The sequence below is a fragment of the Triticum aestivum genome, chromosome 7B (assembly GCF_018294505.1).
Source record: "Triticum aestivum cultivar Chinese Spring chromosome 7B, IWGSC CS RefSeq v2.1, whole genome shotgun sequence".
NCBI classification, from domain to species: domain Eukaryota; kingdom Viridiplantae; phylum Streptophyta; class Magnoliopsida; order Poales; family Poaceae; genus Triticum; species Triticum aestivum.
Window position 1 is genome coordinate 402,111,934 of NC_057813.1, and position 25,079 is coordinate 402,137,012.

At 41.6% G+C, this 25,079-nt stretch overlaps 1 long non-coding RNA gene across 6 annotated transcripts; it reads left to right on the plus strand.

Annotated features, from left to right (window-relative positions):
- Positions 1 to 1,827: 1,827 nt before the first annotated feature.
- LOC123159965 (uncharacterized) lies at positions 1,828 to 13,982 on the plus strand. 6 transcript variants are annotated; one of them, XR_006479943.1, is made up of 4 exons: positions 1,835 to 6,424; positions 6,571 to 6,660; positions 8,461 to 8,567; positions 8,673 to 13,982. It is a non-coding gene; the product is annotated as an uncharacterized lncRNA (long non-coding RNA). The 6 variants fall into 6 exon arrangements; XR_006479941.1 differs by having other exon boundaries at positions 1,834 to 5,255; positions 6,040 to 6,217; positions 6,325 to 13,982; XR_006479942.1 differs by having other exon boundaries at positions 1,834 to 5,255; positions 6,325 to 6,424; positions 6,571 to 13,982.
- Positions 13,983 to 25,079: the final 11,097 nt, after the last annotated feature.

The window sequence follows — 25,079 nt, forward strand, 5'->3', positions numbered from 1 at the left end:
ACTAGGGGCATTAGATTCACAATAACACTGGTTAGACATGTCCCTGTGGTAACAGTGTGATCGCTCCATTTTACATGCGCCCTTACATTAACAACAGCAAAAGGTTGGTATAAGGACATGCGACAGTGGACGCATCAGCACTATGTACCTACAAGGAGGCATAAAGTGGTGATGCCGAGTTTGTTCATGCTATGTGAGGGCAGCAAATATAATCCTGGAGACCTTGTACTATGTGAGGGCAACAAATCTAATCCTAGAGATCTTTTACTATGTGAGGGCAACAAATCTAATCCTGGAGACCTTTTGCTATGTGAGGGTAGCAAATCTAATCCTGGAGACCTTTTACTATGTGAGGGCAACAAATCTAATCCTGAGACCTTTTACTATGTGAGGGCAGCAAATCTAATCCTGGAAACCTTTTACTATGTGATGGCAGCAAATCTAATCCTGGACATACTCTTTGACTTGTCCACCAGCCGCCACTTTCTATCCATTTTTCAACCAATAATAGATCTGTTCCTTATCCAATTTGTACTGTATTTTCCCATTATTTCCCTTTTCAACCAAGAGACCGGTTGGGTATCCGGTCTCTACTACTTTCACCATATTATTTTCTCTTTGAATCAAGTCCTAGATTCATGCTAAAACTTCCCCCCTTTTTTCGTTGTTTCAATAAAGCCCTAGATTCGAATGCATGAAGTAGCTTTACCTCTAATAATACTAAAAACTAGCGAGTGTACCCGCGCATTTGCGCGGCTAGGTTTCGATGTATTTATATTTGCAATGAATGATTTACATTTTTCATATTTCAGTTTAGTCATTTGATTATTTTATTGACATTGTACGAAAATTTATCGTTAATGAATAACAAAATCTTGCCTACTTTCAACTTTTTTTTGTGCTTTGGTTATTACCATGTATCTTTTTAGTTTTTTTCATCCATTTTTTCCATTTCATGTCGTTCCACTACATGGCCATAATCCATTAGAGGAATAATATAGGAGTATATATGTAAGACATATTCCTAAGAATTTTGACTTGTTTCGTTTTTCTGTACAATCATATTTGTTTCTCATTTTTTTGTCCACTATAGGATTTGTATCCATTTGATTAAAATCTTTGCTAAAAAATGCCTTTGTACAACTAAGTTTTTTTTGACGGAAATAAAAAACTCACCTAAGTTTGTATATATATTTACCCGCCAAAAAAGGTTTGTGTGTGTCTATATATATATATTTAGACAAATGTTTCCTACAAGCAGTGGTAGTTACCACCACTTGCGTTTTGTATGTTATATGTAGTATCCATCGAAACCGAGAGTATGTACGTGTAGTATGTAGTATACAACAATGATTAGGTAGTATATATACAAATTTTTAGGTAGTATGTACCATTTTTTGAGTATGCTCTTTTTTACGTACAAATATGTACGTATTTCACAAATATAACAAAAACTATGGGCTCATATGCAATTTTTTCATGTAACTTGCTTTAAAATATCTTAGATATATTATATGAACATATTTAAAATAATAAAATAGTATATATAGTACCACATGGTAGTATATGAGATATGTGGGGTAACTACCACCGGGTGGTAGGATGGATTTTCTCTCTCTATATATATATATATAATTTAGAAAATGAATGTTGTATTATTATTTGAGAGAGAACGTATTTCTCAATTGTAGTTCCAAGTACGTGCTGTTTGTCCATCTTAGCTATAGAAAGATATGTACAACTAATATTTCTTTTTTTTTGCGGGGACTAATATTTCATTCCACCCGCAAAAAAAACTAATATTCATGCCATAGCAAAAAGTAGAAAAGGGTATCGTTGCTATCGTTTTCCCCAATTAGGCTGACAACAAAATCCCCTTCTCTACTGTACCGTTCTCTTTATGCGGCTGTGATTTGGGGACGGTGAGCAAGGGGGAGATCACGGGAGGACGCGGCGTGCTGCTCGACCTCATCGACGACGGTGCTGGAGGTTTGTGGGGCGGAGGAGGCGGTGACTGAGCTGAAGAAGGGTACACTGGTTCGTGGATTTCCTAGCGAATTGGTGTGTGCTGCTGGTTTTCGAGGACATTTCTGACCGAGGAGGGACCGCGCGTTCGAGTAGCTGTTCTTGCGCCAGCTACCAGCGAGATCGCATCTCGCCGTCGCTGATCTGGAAAGGCAGATGTCGCTCCGCCGGGGAGGTCATGGGTACTGGCAGCGAGCTTTGGCGTTGTGTTGAACGGCCTGCAGTTCCTTGTCGCTTAGGATGAGGAAAAACGACATGTATGAATCTCTCTGCCGCTCTGCACACTCCCATTATCCTCTTGCTTTGCATCATTTGTACTTCATAATGTGATTTACTTAGTTTGTGTATTTAAGCAAGTTAACATTTGGAACTTTAAAAGCATTTTTGTTTACATTTTAGCGCTGATTTTGCGCTTGCAATTTCAAGTTAGGAGATAACCTCGTAGGTACTTTCTTGTTCATGTATGGATTATCTGCATGATCTGCACTATATAATTATTTGATAAGTCATTGATCTCCTTTTCATTTTGTAGGGAATTGAACTTGTATTTTTTTTCATGTTAACATTGTACTGATATTTAAATTATTGTCTCTTCAGCATTTCCTTGATAATAATAATTAGATTGATAGAGACGTTGAAAATTGTCAATGGTGCTGTCAATATAATGTAGATTTGATATATTTTTTTGCTAAATGATCTTGATTTACTTTTTCAAACATGTTGACCTTTTTCAACGTGCTTCCCGTCCCATTATGCGTACATTTTTTAGAAGAAACTAGTAATAAAGTACGTGCAATGCACGTTTATATTAGGTAGGATATTGGTTGCACGTTATATTAGATAAGATATATCTATTGCACGTTGGTATTTGGTAAGATTTCAATTACTTTTTTTGCGGGAATGGTAGGATATTAATTACGTGACAGATTTCATGGGACAGCGTTGAGTCAAAACGTGTTTATAACCAATGGCAGTGGTGGGTAATTAGAGCGTTAAACGTGTTTGGTGCTCAACATTGGAGCGATTTGAACCGCTAGATATCATGATTTGACGGTTGAGATGGTTTGGATCTGCCCGTTTGGGTCTTTTTATATTGGTATAGATATAGATATAGATAGATGTGTACGCCTCTTTTTTTAAGGGATGTACGCCGCTCCCTTTCTTCTTTGCCTTTGAAGGGGAATTGAAAGAAACTGAGGCTGCCCGTCCATGGGGTGATTCTGCCCCAAATCTAAGTGCCCTGCCCGTCCATGGTGCGATCCTGTAGCAAGTCGCAAGGGGAAAAAGACATCGAGGCTGCTGCCCCAAATCTGAGTGCCCTGCCTGTCCACGGGGAGATGCTGTACCAAATCGCAAGTGGAGTACTATACCAGATTGATTTGCTTGCCCATCCGTGGCCAAAGCTTGGAGGAGGTGACGTTGGTGGCCATTTTTTGCCCAGGCCGGGACATGCGCTGCGGATCAGGCGTTGCCCACCAGCGAGGCGGCATCTCACTGTTGCTTATGTTGGAAGTCCATTTGCGATGGGCCATCTTCTGTTTGTCTGTCGCCTTAGGCTGCGGACGTGCTGACAGGTATGAATCCCTTTGTACTCTCCCATTCGCCTCTTTTTTTTCGAAAAGGGGGTTTACCCCAGTCTCTGCATCAGAAAGATGCATACGGCTCATCCCATTCCCCTCTTGCTTTCCAAATCTGCATCATAATTTCATTTTTTATATTAAATGTAAATTCAGATTTTGGCTTTACATTTTTAAAATTTGAAGTATTCGTGTTTACATCCTAGCATTGATTATGCCATTGTAATTTGAACTTTTTAGATAATCTCGTACATACTTTTGTTGTTAATGCATGGATCTATATTCAGTTCTGCAATTTATATACCTTGCATTTTTTAGGGAATCAAACTGACATTAGTGTAAAAATTATGATGGATGAACTTGTAATATATTCTGATAGAATTGACATTCAAGTTTTACCAAATTGTAGATTTGTGAGAATCATGTTTCAGACTGGTTATTATTCCAGATCTGCAATAAGATTTTGAAACTTTTGCCCATGCAGAAAGTCAGCTAGTTGTACACATTTGTTAACATCTCTATTCATGAAAGCAGTGTATGGCAATAATAATCTGCATTGTTATGTTCTTATTTCTTGTTACGAAATAATGAGAAATCCAATCTGTAATATCATTTTGTATACATTATTTCTAGTCATATCTAACAACACATGGACGTCACAGTTCTGAACCATACATTGTACTTTTTAAATCATGATTTGGCCCTGATATACATTTACTTGAATAACAAAAAAAAATAGAAGATCTCTTTGTATACTATATTTATATTCTTTGCGCTATCTTCGCTTGGGCACTCCGTGTCATCAATCAGCACCTTTAATCCTTCTCTGCTTGTGACTCTTGATAGTGCCACATATAGTTGCCCATGGCAGAAGACTTGCTTAGGCAAATATAGACCCACCTTGTTTAGGGATTGACCTTGGCTTTTATTTATTGTCGTTGCAAAACAAACTGATAGAGGATATTGCCTTCTTTTTAGCACGAAGGGCCACTTTGAGTCGCTTGGTGACATAATGATATTAGGTATGTATACCTTGTCACCGACATGTGTTCCTGTGATTATTTGTGCCTCAATGTACCTGTTTCCCAGCTGTGTAATAGTCATTCTTGTACCATTGCATAAACCTGCTGCTTGATTGATGTTGCGTAGGAGCATCACCGGCAAACCTACCTTCAGTTTTAGCTCGTGGTTTGGAATTTTTGGGATAGTCATGTTGTTAAGAAACTCTGTTGGACACATATTCTCCATTGTGTTGTACTTCATTGTTGCCTTGCATACAGTGTCCAAGCTTAGGTATGTCACCTCTTCCCCTTGTATTTGGCTCATTATGTAGTCATTTATCTTCTCAACTGTTTCATTCCTTGGACATAGTATTGCTCTTTCTTCGAGAAATTCACGGTCATGGTAGTTTTGTTGCAAGTTTGGGTACGTGCTTTTGACTATCTCTTCTTTGGGGTCTTCTCCTTTATGTAGAATTATGTCTTTAGGTATTTTTACCCAATCATCCCCTTCATCGTTTGTTCTTTTTCCGTCCCCAATTTGTAATATCCATGCTGCAAATTGAGCCACATTTTGCTTTTGTATTGGATCTTCTGACAGGCACTTCAACCGCATATTTTCAGTTAGGCTAAATATTTCGATGTGCTTCCATAGGTATGACCTTTTGATTGAGGCATTTACTATCTGTTCTCTCCTTCCCTTTGTTATGACTGGAAGTATTTGTCTGAAGTCGCCTCCTAGCACCACGGTCATGCCACCAAATGGCCTTTCGAGACTGTTTTGGTTTGTGAACCTTATAATATCCCTAAGGCTTTTGTCTAGTGCCTCGAAGCAGTGTTTGTTTGCCTTCGGAGCCTCGTCCCACAATATCAGTGAGGTCTTCTTTACCAGTTCAGCCAAATGTGAGCCTTGTTTTATTTCACATGTTGGTTCTTCCGTGATATTTATTGGAATGTGGAATCTTGAGTGTGCTGTTCTTCCACCTTGGAGCAGCAAAGCTGCAATGCCAGATGATGCTACCGCAAGCACTATCTTTCCCTCTGATCGTAGTTTCGTTGTAATTGCTTTCCATTGATATGTTTTGCCTGTGCCACCATAGCCTTCTACAAATATCTGTTTTCCATGTTCTCTCTCAGCTGACTCTATTATTGCATCAAAGGCCATTTTCTGGTCATGGTTAAGATTGCTTATTATGGTTTTGTGCTCACCTTTAGTGTTTCCATGTCGTAGCTAAGTTCTTCATTTATCATTCTGTTCCCAAGTTGTTCAAGTTCTGTAGCATTTGGTAGTTCTATGTCTGGATAGTCCTTTAGTGTCTTTCCTGCTTGCCTCATTAGTTTCTCTATCTCGATCAGAGCATATGCTTTTTTTTGTGAATCAGTGAGCTGCAGCATAGGAAAGTTTAGGATAATTCTTCTTTTGTACTGGATATCTTCAGATAGTGCCTCCCATGTTGAATCCCACAACATCTTTGGGCTGGTAACCTCACAATGGCATAAAATTGTGCTGAATAGCTGTCGTAATTGTGTCCCGGATCCCCATGTTGATGCTTCATTGATGCATTCAATCCACTCACTATCATCATCAAGAAAACCAAGCGTCTGGCATGCTGATTTGTATGTTGGGTGAACAACTCCATTAACTGTTCTAATATCCTCAAATGATGTGCATCCTTTCTTTGTGTTTAGAAGCATTCTCATATAATACCGCTCTCCACTTGCAGGTGTGCATAGTAGATTCAACCAATAGCAAAGCCTCTTTTCCGCTCCTCCCAAGTTTTGGTGTCGCTTTTCCATACAAATTTTGATGGCAATTCTGCATAGGTTAATTCTTTTCCCACCTCATGTATTTTGTTTGCCTCCATCCACTCAGTGAACTTAGTACTTGCGGTTCCTGGCTTTCTTACTATCTTCTCGATGTCAGTTGAGTCTGGAAAAATAACTTGTTCATTTTCAATGTGGAATGGCAGTCTCTCTACTAGTGGATCACGATGGTGTAGTAGATCAAACTGGAATATCCGCCAGCATGCTTCAGTTGTTGATATGTATCTCATCTCTAGGTATTTCTTGATTTCATCATAGTCGTTTGCCGCGTCTCTTTCCTTTAGTAAGGCTGTTACTTGGTCGTCGTCTTTATGGATGTACTTAAATAGGTACTCCCTCCTTCCCAAAATATAAGGCACGATTGACTTTTTACGGTCTTTGATGCACAACTTTGACCACTAATATATATCAAAGTATATGGATTGAACATGTATAAATGACATCGCCGTATTTGTCTTGCAAAGCAATTTTATTTCATATGTATGTATACTAATTTTATAGACATATAATACATAAAAATTATAGTCAAAGTTGTGCAACGAAGACCAGAAAAGTCAAACCGTGCCTTATATTTTGGGAAGGAGGGAGTACTTGATTGACCTGGACCTGTTGCACCACTCGACATTTATGTGAGCTCGGAATTTGACCAAAAGGTTTCGGTTATATGGCACGACAAATCTGTTGTCGAGCATTGCTCCTCCCTTTTTGATCGTCCTTCCATTGTCGCGCCTTCTATATACTGGAAAGCCATCCTCATCGATTGTGGCATCGACATTATATCATTTTGGGAAGTGTTTAGTGCATCTATTGTCCATCATGCATGGTGATTTTGTATTTGCCTCTCCGCAAGGCCCGTGCATCATGAAGTTTTCAACAGCTGCATATCCGTCAGGATCGACATCTTTGTCTGGGATCTCCGCACTGATTATTTGATCGATTTCTGATGGTCCTTTGCACTTGTAATTCTCCTTGAGGAATACCAATATGTGCGCATGCGGGAGTCCCCTCTTCTGGACTCTATTGTGTAGATAACTGCATTGATTAAAAGTTTGATTTTGTTAGATTTCTGAAGAATTTTAGTAAATAGACAAAGGCTATGGTGTGCTAAAAAATTTAAACTTTAGGTTCTATTAGTTAGCAATGAGAAGTTGGCTGATCTTACTTGATATAGTTTCTCCAAAGTGTTTTTTCACAACGATGTCTCTCATTAGCTCCTTCAGTTTTATCATGAATACTCGGTCAATAATATCTGGCGGGTCGGCTGGATTTAGGCCTCCTCCTGGTTCATCTAGCATGTATTGGATCTCGGGCCACTTCGTGTTGCATGTGAATGTTATAAACAGGTCTGGATATCCAGCCCAACAGCATATTGCAAAAGCGTCTTGCAAGTTCTGTGCCTTGTTTCTTCTGCCTCCTGTATAAGATGAAGATACAATTATCCTCTTTCCAACCTGCTCTGTTCTGGTGTCCCCTCGCTCAATCGCGTCCTGCAGTCCACTGTAAAGTTCACTCCGTAGCTTCCCTTGATTATTCCTGATCCAATTTAGTCTGTTTGCTCAATGCATGTGTAAACATCTACCCAAAATTGCAGAGACAGATGTCTAGACGTTAGCAGCGACATTCCTTGGTCGGGTCTTTGCTGTAGGTAGTATGCGTAGTAGTCCAGCATAGTTACATATTTCCTGCTTTTGTCATCTTCTTTTGTTCGGTTGTAAGGTATTTCAAGCTTGAAGCCGTCTTCTCCGTATGGAAACAACAATGGGTATTGCATCGACATTAATTTTGGATGGGTTTCCGATATTCTGTGAGGCACCATATTTTTGTACTCGACAACGATATCTCGTCCTTCGCTCTCTCCAGTTAGGTCTCTTACAACCAATGCTGCAACTTCCGATGCAGATGGAAGGTTGTGTGTTCCGTTCCTTTTCCCAAGTATTCTAAGTGTGTAATCATGGTAGTCTTCTTCTTTGAATCTATCTCTTGCCATTCTGAAAGATTTTGCGAGGACGTTGTTCTCATCAAGCATTTTTTTGTAGTTCTTTGACAATGGCAGGGTCCACAGTTGATTTATTATCATTGCATCTTGAAGCATCTATCCTGTTTTGCACTTCTGTCTGATAGATATATAGCTGGGCAAATCGAGGTTTGTTACCTTCTTCAAGTAGAAGAGTTCCAATATGGTGATAGTTCTGGCCATGCAGTCTAAAAACATATGGTCCTTTGCCTTTGTTTATTTCTTTGTCAACAGTTCCACCCATTGATGTGAATGAGAACATTGAGTTGTATGACCTGATATTTTCTCTGAAGTTTGTTGCATCACTTCCTTCACCTGTTAATAGTCCTGCGAGGTAAGGTGGAGGATGTGCCATCTTTGGTAGGTCAATCTTACCTTGTTTACAGCAAATTCCGAAAGAAGGTTTTTTGGTTCCTCTATGAGAATTTAATCTTTTTTCACACCATAGTATTGCATTGCAATGTTCACATCTATATGTTGGCTTTCCAAAGTTCCATATTTTGCTATAATAACTCTCGGACGTAGTGCTGCTGTTTGTTTCTTTGATGTTGCTTCCAAGGTCATTGTCGCTCCTACTTGTTCTTGCATGCTTCACATTTGTTCTTTCTTTGATTTATTCCTTTCTCTTCCGTGAAGCATCTTCTTCTTTTTTATTGGTTGTTTCCTGTGTATTCCTGCATCTCTTACTCCTTTTTTCTTGGAGTTGTTGTTTCCTCCTGATAATAGCTTCTCTAGCTTCTTTTGTAAGTTAGCCTGCGGATTTTGACGTGTACTGTCCCTTCATTTCTGCATTGGATATTCTTTTAGCAATATAGTATCATATATTTAAATTCTACTTTATGTACAATGTTCTCAAGAGATTAACAATATATGCAGTAAATAAGAGATTCTTGCTGCATGTAGAAACAACCTATAATACTTATCATCATGCTTTCAGGATTATTGTGTTGTGTGGTTGGAGCTGCAGTGGATGGCATTATTGCTGTGACAGTGTGCTTGTTTCTCAGTGAACGACAGTTGCTCCATGGGAATTAGTACGGCGAAGTACTCTCTAAAATCATTTTTAGCACTATACGTAAAATTATTAGGTTCTGCAATATTTCAAAGGGCAATATTTCAAATATATATGTTAGAAAAGTACCAAAAAATAGTAAGCATTACATTAAAGATAGAAAAAGGTCAACAATATACCTGATTGTGTTTTCTTTTTCTTTTTAATTTTTGTAAAGCTTCACACGCCTGAGCCAATTATTGTCGTAATTGTATCTTTGCTGCAAATCAAATCCTGTAGCGATTCTGGATTTTTTTGTAGCAAATTATTAAAGCATATCTTTGTATTGCTGCCATGACTTTATCAGCCTGTGTGTCAGTTTTAGTTCACAACAGAAGCTGGTACTATTTTCTCAAAGAAAATAGAGTTTATGTCAAGAGCCAAGGCAAGACGTGCGAGGATAGTTTATTTCAGTCAGTATTATAATTATATGCCTAAATGTAAAACAATGTAATAATGAATAAAAAAATATGAGGTTGCTTTGAATTGATGATAATAGTAGTTTTCCACGGAGAGCATTTACCTTCTAATCTGAAGTCTGGCATGCCCGACTCATGTGCAAGTTTTCCTGCGATTCAATCTAGATCGGTTGTGACTAATCTTGTTGACTTTGTTTTTGATGGGTTGATGGTCCAAAGGTCTAGATGATACGATCCCGTGGTTCACCGAAGTGTTTGTTCCAGCTATTTAAGGGCAGTACGCTAACACGTGCTCGTATCAGCCTATCCAATAAGGAGTAGGAACTGAGTTCCGATAAGGAGTAGGAACTGAGTTGGTAACGATTACGGTATAGAGATAAAATTCCAAATCCAAGTTTACATACACCACGTATGAAGCCTATTCAGGCCCAGCAGTTTTGATGGGGGCCCATGTTAGTCATTTAGTAAATTACCACCCCGTATAAACAACCCATACAGGTCGTCATCTATGTAGAACTCTCATCTTTTATAAAAGAAAAATATCTCTCAGCTCAATCAATCCCCACCAGCAACCTTATCCATCCGCCTGCACCACCTCTTCCATTATCCGACTGATGAAGATCTTGCCGCTTGCCATCACCGAACTAATTCCCAAACCATCGCGACTACACTTGTTGATTCATTTCTTCCAACTTCTCTTCGTCTGGCGCAGTCTGCAGTTGCGCGGAGTGCGCGGGCGCATTCTCAAGGACCTGGATCCTCGACGACCTCGTGGAGTCCGGCGGAGCGTTCTCAAGGGTTTCGGCCAAGGTGATGACATGGCCGACGGCTAGAGAACCATGGCAGAGGTATTGTAGTTTGATCCAATGGAGGAGGCTGTTACGGAACTCACCGAGTCATCCACTGATGGTGAATTATTGGATCTGACTACAGTGAGATGCTGGCCTCCTCTTTGTTCTTGCTGGCCTCCTCATTGTTCTTCCTGTCAAATTACTATTAAATGTAAGTGTAAACTGATGATTTGCATCCTCTGTACTGAAGATTATTTCTTGTTTATTTTCTTAAACTGCAAAGGCCTTATCTTGTGTGTGTTAATATGTTACCTTGGATATTAATTTTGGTATAGGTTTGTTGCGCAAAAACTCACTTGTTGAATTTTCTCAAGTAACATCTGGTAACCATATCAAGTAACGGAGAAACATATTCTAGTTTCCAGCAAGACGTCGTTGATTTGCTTATATCCAGTTCTGCTATTAATTTACTGAAGCATGTTCCTCTATATTGTGCTGGTCTCATATAGATTTGGCAAAGTATAATTTCTTCAAATTGTGAAGTGAAACCTAATGTGGAAACTCTAGTATTGTAGTATGTTTCTGCCTATTGTGCTCGCCTTATACATATTTGCCGAAAATAGCATGTACATAAAGGAAACTAGATGAAGAAAGTTAACTATCTGTTTTGAACATTGGTACATTCAGACCCTTAATCTAATACTATCCTTCTTATCCTGGTCAATATCAAATACTCTTACTTATCTTGGTCGATACAAATAAATTGCCGTACTATTTATTTCATAAGCTACTGATCCACTAATTATCTAGATGACTAAGAACATTGGTAACATTCACACCCTTAATCTAATAAGTATCCTTCTTATCCTGATCGATATTAAGTACTCTTACTTATCATGGTTGATACAAATATACTGTCGTACTATTTATTTCATAAGCTACTGATTCACTAATTATCTAGATAACATCCTTGTTCTCCTGGGCTTTGCTTTCCATACTTCATCTTCATCTTCAAGCATTGTATTTTTGGCCTTTTGTCCTTTTGTTCAGGCATATTCGTCTCAGTGCATTCATCCTCTGAGCTATCTGATATTGCAACAGATCTAAGTCTCCTTTTATTGCCACTTCGGAGCACACGTGATGACGATGATACTTTGTCTTGACGCTTATCTTTGTTTAATGTAGTCCCATTGCTATCATTTGGCTCCTCTTTCACAGGCACCCGTTCGCATGAAAGTTCGCCAGGTGAAACTTTATTATTCTTTGACTGCAATCATATAGAATTTCAAAATTAGACACATCTCTAAAATCTGAAGTTTGTATATAGTTTTAAAAAATCATTCACCTTTCTATCCGGCATGTTCTGCTTCTTCATTAACACGGTGTCAACTTCATCATCCATCAGTTCCTGTGCAACATATGTAAGATGAATTAGTTAAGGAATTCTGAAAATGGTAAAAATTTAATGCGACTTTACCTCCTCGGCTTTATTGTCCAAGTAGAGCATCTCAACCTTAGCATTAGGCACAAATGTTCTTTTTACTGCATAGTTTTGTGTGCCGAATGTGAGATTACTATCATTGAGCCTTAACCGAAATATAAGTCTTTTTCCACATAATTGTTGAATAATCTTTGGCGCTTCTTCCGATTTCCCATCTAGTGTGTCCAGCAACTTAGATGCAGATGTATTAAGAAATCTTGCAGCCTCCTCGTCAAATAAAGTGCAACTTGTAGTAGATGTATGGTCACTAATTTGGAGTCGAACACGGTACCTAACATACAACTCATGTTAGTGGAGAGTAAATATAATATAACAGTTGTTCATATTTTAGTAACATAATATGCTTACCGAGGTGCGACCTTCTCTGGATATATACCACAACTGTTGCAATAATACTTGTCGGTTTCTTTGGTAGCCAATTTGTGACACTTATCACATGACATGTACCACCATTGAATATTTTCTTGCAAACGATCTACTATTGCTATTGCTGCCAATCTGAGAAGTTAGTGCACATGAGGGAGGTTTGGTTAAATTTGAGACATCCATATGCATATGCACTTACTCTGGCATTAGGATTTCAATCTCGCGGAGATATGAAGGTTGTGGGTTCTTCTTTGTTATTCTTGTCTCCACAGGCTTCATTTGTGTTAGTAGTCCAATGACATCTGTATATTTGTATATTAGTGATATAACAATTAGAAATAACAATTATTTGGAAGTCAAAATTACAACTGTAAACATACTTGAGCATTGTGTATCTTTTTCTGCCCTTTCTTCTAGTGTGTCCATGGTAGCAAACTCGAAGCAATAATCTGGAAAAACTTCTGAAGATCCTTTTATCTCCTTTACCTTTGTATTGTATGCAAAAAATATTTGAATTTCATTGCTCACTGGCCTATATTTTGTGGATTCCACAACCTTAAAATTGTTGAATGCATAAACTGATTTCTCAATGATTTTTGATCTAAAAGTATCTATAAGATTCTTCCAGATAGTAGCATGGATTGATTCACCCTGTCGAAAGAATCAAATATGTTTAGTAATTGTTGCTTCATCTGACAGAAAAGTTCCAATTAATATATTAAAAAAAAGACCTGCTCATCCATCAGTATCATATCTAGGCTAATAAGATCATCGGTTGTAGGATTGACTGAATCCCACATTCTCATTACTTTCACTTGAATGTTTCAATTCTGTCCCCTTGTAGTTAAGTCGCTCAACTTCTTGTATGCCATAGTGTTATGTCTTCAAAATTAACAGGGAACAATTTGTCAGTTGAAATAGTATTTATGAAGATTCTATCTAGAAAAAGTAAGCTTACTAAATAACAATTACCAATCTGATGATGCAGACCGAAAGTGGTTTCGGGTCACTTCTTCCGACGTTGATTGGAGCAGTTGGGCGTAACTTCATCGGGCGTCGAGTGTGCTTTGGCGTGACTTCGTCGGAAGTCGATTGAAGCGGCTGGAGGTGGCTTTTGGTGTGGACGTCGAGTCGCGTGTGGCTTGTTCAAGTCGTGGTTGCTGACTTCTAACTGTTTGGTGGTTGCTTGTCCGGCCGGCTATACTTATATAATGGGTTGTGTTGAGGTGTCTTGGGTTGAGGTGGCTGAGACCGTGTGGAGATCAGATTGTGAAATTGTCTGTATTTGTTTCTGTTTTGGAACTTTCCTCGCGTGGTCTGGTGGTTGTCCTTATTTTGTTTAGGTTCCTTATTTGTTTAGGTTTGACTATTATTTTTTCTTATCCTTGACCCATTGATGGAAAGATATTTTTTATTTGTGCGGGCTAGTTGATGTTCGATGGACATGGATGTTTTTTTAACTTGTGTGCACTATTTGCACGTGCCATGTTGTAATAGTTGTACGTGCACATATTTTTTGACGTAACATTTGCATCTTTTAATCTCAGCTATCAATAAATAAATCGAAGGATCAAGAAAATTTAATCTATGTGGACGCACGTGATGTCTTGTTTGACTTCTGTTTTAATTAAATAATAATAATAGATAATAGATAGATTTAGGTGGCTTTGGAAGAGTTGATGGGAGTAAAAAAACATGCACATGCAGACACGTGGGGAGCTGGGGTAGTCTTCTGGATTTGGAGAAGTGCCGATTTTCAAGGACATGCGGGGAGCTGGGGCAGTAGAGCAGTGCCGCTTTCGAAGAACTTATACCTGAGGGTCACCGGGATGTCGGCAGCGGCAGGTCGGATCTGCGGACAATACGACAGGAAGGAAGAAGGGTCGGAGGACCTCCCGAGCTAGCGCTGTGTTGGAGAGAACGGCACGGGCAGAGGATCGGGCCCCTCCGGCAGCTGTGGGTTTCCTCCCTCGGCGGCGATGACCACGTGAACGATGCGCCTTTTAGTCCTCTACACACACCGGCCGGATCTGTGACCAACGATGAGCAGAGAGAAAATATCGCTATCGCTGTCTTGTTTATATCTGGAGAGGATGAGAGAATGAAGAGAGCAACCCTAGTAAAGCAAGCGCTCAGGCCCCTGCGTACATATATAGTGGAGGGATTATCTTTTTTCTCTCCACAACAAGCGTTTCAATTTGTGTACGTGGCATTAAAGGAAAGGAACTCTCTATTTAAGATGACTACTGTACGACTCCTACTTACTACTAGTAGTACTAGTATTGTTCACTTGTGCTCCCCGCCCCTCCATTCATTGAATAACCCCATGGGTGAATAAACATACAGTAAGTACTATATTTATATAGAATGAACAAGCTCGAACTATTTTAGCGTAGTTAAAAGTGGAGGGCGGGGCTTTTCCCGGGCAGTACGCACGGCAGTTTTCGGGTAGGCGGTTTGACAGAGAGGCGAGGAGGGTGAGCGAGTGGCGGATTCTCAAACATACTGCTGGAAAGGTCGGGTTGTGCGATTTGACGGCTCGTTACTGGTGGAAAGACTTGTGATATGACCACTCACTATAGTCATGAATTACCGGCGCTCCGACCGGGGTGATGCACCCCTTCCGTTCCGCGCTCTAATCTGGTGCATGACACGTCGACCCGGATGCTGGCTCTCCCACATGTCGGAGTAGTAAGAAGGAGCAAAGAATGATGCGTTATATACTAGTACTGCTACTACTCAGGTCGGAGGAGTGCGAACCACGGCAACCCAGTGAACCAGCAGTGCAAACCACGGTAGCCCAGTGAACAGCCGTAGAAAACAATGTGGTGATATGGCCATAAAAAACAATGTGTTATGGTCCACACTGTAGCATGTACAGTAACACTCCTCTTTGTTTGGATCCCTGAGTTAGAGCTAGTTTGGGTTGAAATAGCCTCAAATTATCGAAACAAGAGGGGTTAATTTGAGCTAGTTTGCTCTAACCCAGCTAAAAAAACTAGCCCGATGGAGAGGTTCTAATTGGGTTAGTTATCCTCGGGCCCACTAAAAGAGAACTAAAAAATCCCCCCTGCCCGCACCAGATCGCTCCCCCCTCTCGCATGACTCCTCTCTGTTCCCCATAGGGCCGCCCGCCCAAGCGCTGCTCTCTCTCTCTCCTCTAGCCGCCCTCTCCTTCCGGCCTCTGCCGCCCTACTCCGGCCGCCCTCTCCCTCCGGCCTTCGAAGGTCGCCCCGCTCCCCCTTCACCAGTCGTGTTTCTCCCTCTGTCGTGCGCGGTGGTGGCACATCTACCAGGGAGGTCGCGAGAGGGGTGAGTTTGTTTGTTCCTTCTCTGTCTCACGGCCATATCATTGATCTTGCTTGCTCTAGCGCTAATTCTGATTTGGAAAAGTAGATCCTGATCAAACTTGGTATAGATTTATGGTGCACGCATGGAATTGTTTGATGCTGCTTGAGGAGGTAATAAATCTTTCTAGAGGCCCAAATATTCAGTTCACCTTTCCAGGTATTTCAATTTTAGGCTTGCATTATTTCTAGAGGCCCAAAGATTCAGTTCACCTTTCTAGGTATTTTAGTTTTAGGCTTGCATTATTCTAGAGGCCCAATGATTCAGTTCACCTTTCTAGGTATTTTAATTACAGGCTTGCATTATTTCTAGAGGCCCAAAGATTAAGTTTCCAGTCGGCAGCAAGCGGCCCTGCTACCCATGCCGGTGTCGACCTCAACTCGCAAGGGCCGACGTCGGAGGGGTTCCCGGGGCTTGGGCTCTACAGAGCCTTCCTCCAGAGCGACGATGGCGAGCTCCTCCCTTGGTGCGTGAGGGGCTCCGGGCTCCCTCCCTATCGTGAATGACTTTTGTGATGAGTTAGCTCATGCTTTGTTTCATGAAGTGTTTTTTATTTTGTGAAGCTTGATTGACGACTTGTATGTTTATGTGGGATATCTCATTTGTATGGACAAAGTAAAAATTATCATGTTTTGCATGCTTGATTTGTGTAGATGGTTCGTTTATGTCAATTGTGAGCGGGAGGAGGCCACAGAAGAGCCGACCACACCAAATCCGGCAGGAAATAGGGTCCAAAGTAGTCAAATGATTGAGAAAGAGCATTTATTGTCAATCTAACCCTGCCATCCATACACCTCTTTGGTTTAGAGTTAGTTCAGGGTTAGAATCTAACTCTAACCTCTAACTGAGTTAGAGTTCTCCTCGTCTCGGTTCATCGCCATCATACTTTCCCAATTCCTGTGTTTTCAGTATCCTGCGAATCAAAGGGGCCCTTTTTTTGCGGGAAAAATCAAAGAGGCCCTTAGACTGGTTTAGGTCCGGTCATTTTTTATAAACGTGTTATGTCCAAAATTTAATGAACGTGCTCCGGTTCCTATGAAAATAATCCGGTTTCATGTAGTAATTCATTCATTCATTTATTCTTCCGCGGGGGGTTTGCATGTAATTCGTGAGGTCTGAAATGTAAAGTACCCCGGCATATGCTCCGAGTCGTGCATGCACTACGACCCAGATGCTCTATGTCCCACATGTCGGCGAATGGGAGCACGTGGAAATAGCCTAGGAGTACATATAGGAGGATAAATGCGTGAAAAAATATGTACTATGAAGCGTAGCTGCGGTTCGAAAAGGAGACCTAAAGTGATGACAGCTATAGGTCGCACGCACCCAACTAGTGGTACTAGACATACGACTAATTTTTCCCTCAAAAAAGAGGCACGAGTGCTCAGTACTCCTATTCTATAAACACGAGTCCCATTTGACAATAGCGTCCGTGCTATAGCTAGCTCTCCTCCCTTGTTTCTCTCTTCTAATTATAAACTTGGCCGAAGCCCGGTGGGCGGGGTGGGTTTGCTCAACTGTGGCCCCACCTCACAGTGAAAACGTTACGACTGGAATAAAAATGCCATATACTCCCTTCGTTCCTAAATATAAGGCTTTTTAGATACTATTTCAAATGGAATACAACATACAGATGTATGTAGACATAGTTTAGAGTGTAGATTCACTCATTTTGCGCTGTATGTAATAGTCACTTGCTGGATTCTTTAGAAAGACTTATATTTGGGAACAGAGGGAGTACTATACTAATAAAACATTAAGGCCACGAGGTGATGCAGTGCTGGTTATAGGAGGCAAGAAGAAGTGATGCATCCATCGACGACGTCCACCTCCTCGACTCAGGGCGCCGGCCCACCGAACGGCGCCTAAGTAGCAGCGGCTTTCGTGGCCAGGTCGACATGCTTCTGAACAATGGCGTCCAAAGATTCTAGCCGCTGGAAGAAGGCCAACGTCTTTCTGTCCTCGCTTGCCTTGTAGTGGCCTATGTAGACGATTTCCTCGTAGACGTGGATGTGCAGGTCGACGGTTTCTTGCATGGTGAGGCGCTGCGCGGCGAGCGCGGCCTCGAGGTGCACATTCTTCGTCGCGACCTCCGGCACTTGCAGGGCCACCAGGGCTTGAAAGAGTTCGTCACCATGGAGGCCGATGAGGGTGGCAGGCAATGAGGAGCCTGGGCGCGCGGGCTGGAGCAGTACGGCAAGGTCGTCCGCGCGCTTCTTGACGGCGGTGAACTTGCGGATAGAGTTGACCATCATGTCGTCCATGCGAGAGGCGAAGCCGGCGCCGGCGATAACCCACAAGTATATGGGATAGTTGTAGCCTCTTTAGATAAGTAAGAGTGTCGAACCCAATGAGGAGCTAAAGGTAGAAAAGAAATACTCTCTCAAATCCTATTGGCCACTGATACGACTCTACGCACGCTTGACGTTCGCTTTACCTAGAACAAGTATGAAACTAGAAGTACTTTGTTGGTGTGATAGGATAAGATTGCAAGATAATAAAGAACGCGTAAATATAAACTAGGGGCTGTTTAGATAAGGATGCAATAAAGTAAATATAGCAAGTGTGGAAAAGTGGTGGTAGGAGTTGTGGAATTGTCCCTAAGCAATTGACTATGTTACTATACCGATAGCAAGTATTATGTGGGAGAGGCCACTGCTAGCATGCCATCCCTGACTTGGAATTCTATGCACTTATGATTGGAACTATTAGCAAGCTCTGCAACTACTAACGTTCATTAAGGTAAAACCCAACCATAGCATTAAGATATATTGGTCCCCTTCAATCCCGTATGCATCAATTTCTATGCTAGGTTGAAGCTTCTGTCACTCTAGCCCTCCAATACATAGTCCTATCAACATACAACTAACCCTATGGTGTGATCCACGCGCGCGCTCATATGATGGGCACCAAAGGACAACAACATAACCACAAGCAAATTAAATCAATCATATCAATTCATCAACCACCAATAGGACAACGAAAATCTACTCAAACATCATATGATGGCAACACATCATTGGATAATAATATGAAGCATAAAGCACCATGTTCAAGTAGAGGGTACAATGGGTTGCGGGAGAGTGGACCGCTGGATATAGATGGGGGAAGGTGATGGAGATGTTGGTGAAGATAACAGAGGTGTTGGTGAAGATCGCGATGATGATGATGTAAAATCGCGCACTACAGCCAAAGTTTCTGTCCTGCACCATACAAACCAACAAGCACTGTAAACATCCTAAAGGCAAACCTTGGCACATTATTTTTATAATAAAATGGAATTATACAAGGGGATAAGTATTTTGATGAAAAGTTTCTGTAATCAAGATTCACAAAGTTTCCGTGAGCATGAACAAAGTCCAAGGCTAGCTTCCACTTCAACAATGCTTGTCTTTCTCACTTTCACTTTCCTTTTTGAAAAGTTTTGTGTTCCCCTCTTTATTTTTTTGTTTCTAAACTATATAAAAGCACTCAACATAAATAAATGACTCTCTAAAACTTCCAGGTTGTCCCCCTGGCAGCGCTTTCTTTAAAGCCATTAAGCTAGGCATATAGTGCTCAAGTAATGGATCCACCCGGATCCCAAGGTATATCAAACCCAATTTTAATTAACAATGATTTGTGATTTAGTAGTGAGCACAAATTAACATATATCATGCAACAACGAAGTCTAACTCTCTTCCTATGCATCGGCATGTCATAAAAGAACAATTCATACACACATAGTAAAGGCCAATGCATAATATAAGCAGTTTCTTGCAATTCTATCGTGTTGGAAACATAGAGAGGTGGAGATATAGTTACTCTCTCATAATAATTGCAAGTAGGAGCAGCAAGCACATGCATATTATATCTATCAAAATTATCATGTGTAACGGTAAAAGGCAACCCATCAATATAATCCTTAATAAGCACAAACTTCTTCGATATAGTGTAGTTTGCAGAATTCAAAAAGATAATAGGACTATCATGCATGGGTGCAATAGCAACAATTTCATGTTTAACATAAGGAACTATAGCAAGTTCATCTCCATAAGCATAACTCATATTGGCATCTTGGCCACAAACATAGCAAGCATCATCAAAAAGGGTTATTTCAAGAGAATCAACGGGATCATAGCAATCATCATAGCAATCATCATAGCAATCATCCTTCGGTAAGCATGAAGGGTAATTAAACAATGTATGAGTTGAAGAGTTACTCTCATCAGAAGGTGGGCACGGGTGATCAATCCACTCTTCCTCCTTTTGTTCTTCGCTCTCCTCATCATCTTTTTCATCCAATGAGCTCACAGTTTCATCGATTTCTTCTTCCATAGCTTCTTGCAAAATATTAGTCTCTTCTTGGACAGCGGAGACTTTCTCAATAAATGCATTAATATTGTAATTGTATTCATAATTTTCATAGCAATATCTAAGTATAGCTAAATTATCTGGTCTATAAACTGAATCATCAAAATCGTCCAACGCTTTAAACAAAGATTCAATCTCATAAGCACCCATAAAAAGCAACAAATTCTTCTATTTGTTCCACATCATAGTAATCATATCTACCATTAGCATAAGAAGCTAAGGTTTCATTATCGTTGAATTTGCATGAAAAGGGAAGGTGTGGAGCCTTAATCCTAGAGCAACAAGTATAATCATGTATCACGCATAGTTGACGAGCATACCAACGCAACATAGAAATTTGATCCCATAATAATTTCCCTTTTTGTGTCAAGCGATAATCCCTAAAGTATTCACGTTGATCCAACGTGTCTCCCATAACAAAGTTGAATGGGGTTTTCTCACGATTATTAAAGTAGTACATAATATCTTTCACATAATGAGGATCGAGGGTTTTAGGAGTTACCCCATCTCCATGAGTAGCAAGTACACCTAATTTTTTTGGTATTTCGTGTACCATATCCATAACTAAAGATAGAGAACAACTTATAACAACAAATAAAAATTACTTAGTGATAAAGCAAACAAGCACACACGAGAATATTCACCCCACGCTATGACTCCCCGGCAATAGCGCCAGAAAAAGGTCTTGATAACCCGCAATTATACGGGATAGTTGTAGCCTCTTTCGATAAGTAAGAGTGTCGAACCCAACGAGGAGCTAAAGTTAGAACAAATACTCTCTCAAGTCCTATCGTCCACTGATACGACTCTACGCACGCTTGACGTTCGCTTTACCTAGAACAAGTATGAAACTAGAAGTACTTTGTAGGTGTGATAGGATAAGATTGCAAGATAATAAAGAACACGTAAATATAAACTAGGGGCTGTTTAGATAAGGATGCAATAAAGTAAATATAGCGAGTGTGGAAAAGTGGTGGTAGGAGTTGTGGAATTGTCCCTAAGCAATTGACTACGTTACTAGACCGATAGCAAGTATTATGTGGGAGAGGCCACTGCTAGCATGTCATCCCTGACATGGAATTCTATGCACTTATTATTGGAACTATTAGCAAGCTCCGCAACTACTAATGTTCATTAAGGTAAAACCCAACCATAGCATTAAGATATATTGGTCCCCCTTCAATCCCGTATGCATCAATTTCTATGCTAGGTTGAAGCTTTTGTCACTCTAGCCCTCCAATACATAGTCCTATCAACATACAACTAACCCTATGGTGTGATCCATGCGCGCGCTCATATGATGGGCACCAAAGGACAACAACATAACCACAAGCAAATTAAATCAATCATAGCAATTCATCAACCACCGATAGGACAACGAAAATCTACTCAAACATCATAGGATGGCAACACATCATTGGATAATAATATGAAGCATAAAGCACCATGTTCAAGTAGAGGGTACAACGGGTTGCGGGAGAGTGGACCACTGGATATAGATGGGGGAAGGTGATGGAGATGTTGGTGAAGATGGCAGAGGTGTTGGTGAAGATCACGATGATGATGATGGCCCCTGGCGGCGTTCCGACGCCACCGGAAGCAAGGGGGAGAGAGCCCCCCTTCTTCTTCTTCTTCCTTGACCTCCTCCCTAGATGGTAGAAGGGTTTCCTCGCTGGTCTTTGGCTCCCATGGCTTGGGAGGGGCGAGAGCCCCTCCGAGATTGGATCTATCTCTCTGTTTCTGCATTTCCAGATTCTGCCCCTTCACCGTTTCTTTTATATCCGGAGATCCGTAACTCCGATTGGGGTGAATCTTTCGCACAGATTTTTCTCATAAAATTAGCTTTCTTGCGGCAAAAGAAGAGTGTCAACCGCTTTACGGGTGGCCCACGAGAGTGCCAGGCGCGCCCAGGGGGGTGGGAGGGCCCCCCTGTCGCGTGGCCACCTCGGGCACCGTTTCACGTTGATTATTCCTCCGGAAAATCCCAAATATTCCAAAATAATTCTTTGTCTATTTTTATCCCGTTTGGATTCTGTTTGATATTGGGTTTCTGCGAAACATAAAACATGCAACAAACAGGAACTGGCACTGGGCACTGCATCAATATGTTAGTCCCAAAAATAGTATAAAAAGTTGCCAAAAGTATATGAAAGTTGAAGAATATTGGCATGGAACAATCAAAACTTATAGATACGACGGAGATGTATCAGCCGGCGGTCGCCAGCATCGTCTGGAAACGCTGCGCGGTGTGGGGCCGCAGGCCGGCACCTTGGATGATTTGGCACAGCCGACTGCCGCTCGCGTCCATCGGCTCCATAGGTGCTTGTGGCTTTTGGTCACTTGGTCTTGGATTGGAGTGAGCAGTGTTGCGCAGAGACTTGGGAGTAGATGGATTGGAGCGGTGGGGCGCCTTTATTATATGAGAGTCCAAACTCTGTTGCATTCACATCATGCTGGCTCTATTCTGCTTCTCCAATTAATTCCCTCTGCATGTAATTGAGGATGCATCATTGACCATTCAACGTCTCGGGAACCGCTAACCCTCTCCCTCCTTGGCATTCAAGCACCTATGGACCCGTCGACGATGAGGTGCCTATGGTGACTTCGTAAATTTCAAGATGATAGTGCCGTGCGTGTGTGCGTTCATAGGGGTGAGTGTATGCGTGTGTATATGAGCGTTTGCGTCTGTACTGTGTCAAAAAAACCGTAAATGTGTGTCAAAAAGAGACTAGTCAGTATACTCAATATTGTGCACCTCAGAGAGGAAAACGATAGAACTAGTACGTATTTATTTACGGTGCAGATTCACTCATTTTGCTCCATATGTCCTCTGTCTCGGTGTAGTCTAGTCACTTGTTGAAATCTCTAGAAGGGCAAATACTCCTTTCTGGTTTACAGGGCTATACTAGCAAGTAGTTGTACGTACTAGTACAATAGTGGACTCACATAGCAATTTTGTCTCATGCAAGAGCCTGGCTATATGTGTGCTCCAATGTTCGCAACTTGTTACAACCCTAGACTTTGCTTGTATTAGTTGCATTTGAGAGCATCTTGCATCATGTCTAAATTTCTGAAACTTGAATTGAGGAATTTTGAAAGCCTCAAAATTTAAATAAAAGTAGAGCAAAACCCCTAAAATCTCATTCATTGTTTCCAAAATGCTCCTCATAGATGTTTGATATTTTTGGCAAGGGTTTTTATCCAAACCAAAAATAATGAACATTTTTAAAGGATTTATTTTTGGGACTTTGAATTTAAATTAATAGCTATTTGAATTTGAATTATATTCATATAATTAAAATATAATTTCAAATGCCCTTGAAATGTTTTATGAGCTTTTGGAAAAGTCCTTATAGAAAAATAAAAAATATTCAAAGGAGTTTTTGACATTGTTTGAATTTGTTTAAATTCAAAACAGTGGCAAAAGATATTAATAAAAGAAACATAACAGAAAAAATAAAAAAGAGAGAAAACTTACCTGGCGGCCAGCCGGCCCAACACTGTGCAACCCAACCACCAGGCGCATGCCTGTCTTCTTTCTCGTGCCAGCGCACGAAGCAGCTCGGTGGCGAGCACCGCCGTCGCACTTGGCCAGCTCCTGCCTGGTTGCCTTCCTCCCCGATCACCTGGACCACGCAACGCACTCCCTCGACCCCTGCACCTCTCCCCTCTCTCGCTAGACCCCCTCCCCTTCCCTGGCTCTCTCTTTCACGCAGCTCGAGCGGAGCTCATCGCCACCGCTCGCCGTTGCCGCACCCAGAGCCTTCCCCTCGACCCCTTGGCGTGCCCAGTAGCTTGGCTACCTCGCCCTCATCCTCTCCGCCGAGTCAAGCGACCTTGGACGCCCTGCATCGCCGCCATCGAGCCGTCTCCTTCACGCACGACCGCCAGATGCCGCTCATTGATCCGCCAACTCCGACACTTCCCCGACCCCGCTGGGCTTCTCTGCAAGTCCTTTGTGAGCTCCTCTTCTGTTCGCCCCTTTCTCCCGTCGCCTCGCACGTCCCTTGGCGCTAGTGCCGCCGTGCCCGAAGCTCACCGCCGCCTAGCCATGTCGCCGCCATGGCCACCATCACCTAGAGCCGCAACCGAGTGCACCACCGTGCTCAGCGCGTCTTCGCGCACCCATAGCCACCACCAGCTCCTCCTCCCGAACACCCTAGCGAGGAACTCGAGCACGGCCGAACCACGTCCGCCACAAACCTCGTCGCCGGCGTTAATTCCGGCGACCATCTGGTCCAGCTCCACCACCCACAGACGCGGCTCAGCCCCGGTTCTCCATAGAACCCAACCACGTCCCAAACCGTAGCATGTAGCGCAATCCCGCCACGGCCGCCGCTGCGATCTGAGGTCGCCGGTGGTTAAACGCCGGTAGCTGACGTGGCGCCATTAGCTTAGGCACTAAACTCATTTAGTTAGTGCCTGCACCGATGATATGTGGGTCCCCGAGCACAATTAGTTTAGTCTAACTTCCTGTTTAGATTAGTGCTAATCTATGCGGACCCCACGTGTCAGCTTTGACTTTGGTCAAGTCAACGTTGACCGGTCCCACCTGTCATCCACCCAAACCAGCCTGAGACACTGACGTATGGGTCCCATAGGTCAGGTTTGACCCGGGGCAGCCCTTTGACCCTGCTGACGTCATGCTTACTCAATGCTGATGCACTATTTGTTTTCTGGAATTAAAATAAACCAGAAATGATTTATAAATTTCAGAAAATGCCCAAAACTTCAAAAAATCATAGAAATTCAACCATAACTCCAAATGAAATAATTTATATATGAAAAATGATCGAAAAATCCAATCTATCC